Here is a 2,732-nt window from a genome sequence, read left to right as displayed (position 1 = left end):
TTTGAAGACGTTTTTAGTGACACCTTTAAAACGCCGCAAATAATCAATCATATAGCGACGTTTTATAGACGTCGCCAAAACGTTTGCTCTCTTGTTTTTTAGTGACATTTTTAAAGCGTCGCTATAGGATTGATTATTTGCGGCGTTTTAAAGGCGTCACTAAAAAGGATTTCCTCATATTTTTAGCAACGTCTTTAAAACGTTGCAAAAACTTGCTCTTTTTTTTTTTTATTTTTTTTTAATGCTGTATAAACCTGCTTAAAATTCAATAATAACTAACACAAGCTTGTAATAGATCAAATATACCTATTGATCATTAATATTCCACAATAACAATTTAACCATAGTCAATATATATATATATATATATATATGTTTAATACCAATACATGTATCATTTGAAATTGAACAAAATATTTGTCTACCTATACCAAAAAAAAACAACCACCCAAACTATGACAATATTATAAACCAAGTACAATAGTTCCAAAATAATTGTGGTTGTTCAAAATAACTATGTAATAGCCCATGGAGTCCTTAAAATACTGCATGTACCACTATATGCTAGTTTCTTGATGGGATGAAGCCTGTGATCTGTAAGGAGTTGGAGATGGATGATCTAAATCGAAACCACCCTGAATACAAATTAAAATATCTAATAAGTTCATAAAGAAATAATTTCGAGTAACAAAATAATAGTTGCTATACTTAAAAATTTTTAAAACCAAATACATTCTTAAAACATTAAAATTTAATACCCGACTAGCTTCTGAAGAATGATTTTGCTGATTTTGCACTAGTTGCGTCAATTGGGTCATTCGTTCCTCCAAGTTTTCATAACGATTCAATTTCTCCATCAAAGAAGCCACTTGATTCTCCAACTGAGTCACTTTAGCATCCCTTTCTTGGCTTCTTACTTGAGCAATTGTAGGAGTGCTCTTGGCAGGATGCATACTTGGTGTTGGGCCAAATCCCACACCTCGAACACGACCATTGCGCTCATTACCAAACACTTGAGCATTACCAATATGAATGTAAACCGCCTTATAACACCATACAAACCACCCGCTTGTTCCAACATAACAATTCTCCCAATATAGTTATCATAATCACAAATATAAAATGCTTACAAGTATTGAAGTCCAAAAAATAATCAACAAATATAACTCAAAAATATCCATCCAAATTATCAAAAAATAATAAACAATTCCAATATAAATGTAAACCATCTTATAGCACCGTGCAAGCCACCCGCTTTCTCCAACTCAACAATCCACCTCAACACAATTATTATAATCACAAATATAAAATGCTTACAAGTATTAAGTCCAAAAATTAATCAAAAAATAATCTAACTAGATAAATCATTAATTGTAGCACCATGTAGTTAATTGAGAACGTTTAAGATTTAAGTGAGGGAGATTTTAAACTTTAGTTGCAACAACTACATGGTCCCAAAAACAAAAATAATCTAACTAGATAAATCATTAATTGTAGCCAAGGGCTTGGGGCTAGCCCAACTAAATTATGTCTATCCAGAAGACCCAGGTAGTAGTAGTTACTTAAGCTTTATTCTACAAGAAATGACTCACATGTGTAATTATTTTTTGAATTAAGCCACATTGGTAATCATGTTTGTTGTTAAAATGTAATGACAGTAACTTTCTGTATTTTTAGATACTCTCTTAGGATGTAATCACCTTTGAAATTAAATCTTTTTTTGGTTTTAATAAATGAATGTTAAGGAAGGATAATGCTATAGCCTATAGTACATTAAAATCATTCCACTCTAGTTTTCTTTTTCTTTTCCTTTATTTCCTTTTATCTTTTTGTGGGTATCCTAAAAAGTTTGTTACTTTGTCCCTTCAAAAGTAAAATAGGCTCTGCATTGGGAAATCTAAGATGCTACCTTCGTAAAAGCAAGAAGGTTGCACCACAATTTGTTGATGATAGTGTTGTGCATGCTAGTAGATTCTAAGTAAGGAAGTAGCATTATGTGGTACACATTTGAAAGTAACATACCATAAATTGTCCCTAAAGGGAAAGACAATGGATTTTTTTTTTTTTTTTTTTGCTATGAACATGGGATAATGTTTAATAAAAGAATCAAGCATAGTTACAAAGTTCAAATAAAAAGCAAACAAGAGAAGTGGAAAGAGCCAAACATGTCCTAAAGTCAGCACATTGTAGCTTTCTCTAAAATATGTTTAAGTCTTACCATCTATGGCCTTGCTAGAACGTTTCTCCACTTTAGAATCAAGTTAATCAATGTAGGAGCAAAAGGCACAATATCAGATTCCAACCAATTAATAACAGCTAATGCCTAATAAAAAAGTCAAGTCTCTAAAGAAATAAAGGGAAAACCATGCCACCATAAAAGTTGGAAGGCCTAGCTAAATAGGTATGTCCCAAAGCTCATCTAGTCATCTCTTGCAGTAAAAAGTGATTCCTAAGAATTTGAGGGAAACCCCACTATTCATCTGCCCTCATCAAGGCATTTTGTCATATTCATGTACATTATATAAATAGTGTATATTTTGGGTATGGTTTTCTTATTTATTAAGTTTGCATATTTATTCCTAGGTGCAGTTGAGCTATAAGTATAAACTGCTAAAGAAGAGTCTTGAGTACTAAATATTTTGTAGAACCCAGAAGTTATGATTTTGATACAAAGTATAGCTACAAATTACAAGGGAAAAGATGACCCAAAAAAAAAAAAAAAATAGAGGTAA

The 2,732-nt window shown here is 31.6% G+C and overlaps 1 long non-coding RNA gene across 1 annotated transcript; it reads right to left on the bottom strand.

Annotated features, from left to right (window-relative positions):
• Positions 1-292: 292 nt before the first annotated feature.
• On the bottom strand, positions 293-2,723 carry LOC136063428 (uncharacterized). Its single transcript, XR_010625082.1, has 2 exons — positions 759-2,723; positions 293-635 (listed from the first exon to the last, which is right to left on the bottom strand). It is a non-coding gene; the product is annotated as an uncharacterized LOC136063428 (long non-coding RNA).
• Between the last annotated feature and the right edge of the window lie 9 nt (positions 2,724-2,732).

The sequence above is a fragment of the Quercus suber genome, unplaced genomic scaffold (genome assembly GCF_002906115.3).
Source record: "Quercus suber isolate HL8 unplaced genomic scaffold, Cork oak 2.0 scaffold_525, whole genome shotgun sequence".
Classification (NCBI taxonomy): Eukaryota; Viridiplantae; Streptophyta; class Magnoliopsida; order Fagales; family Fagaceae; genus Quercus; species Quercus suber.
This window is presented reverse-complemented; position numbering and strand designations above follow the sequence as displayed.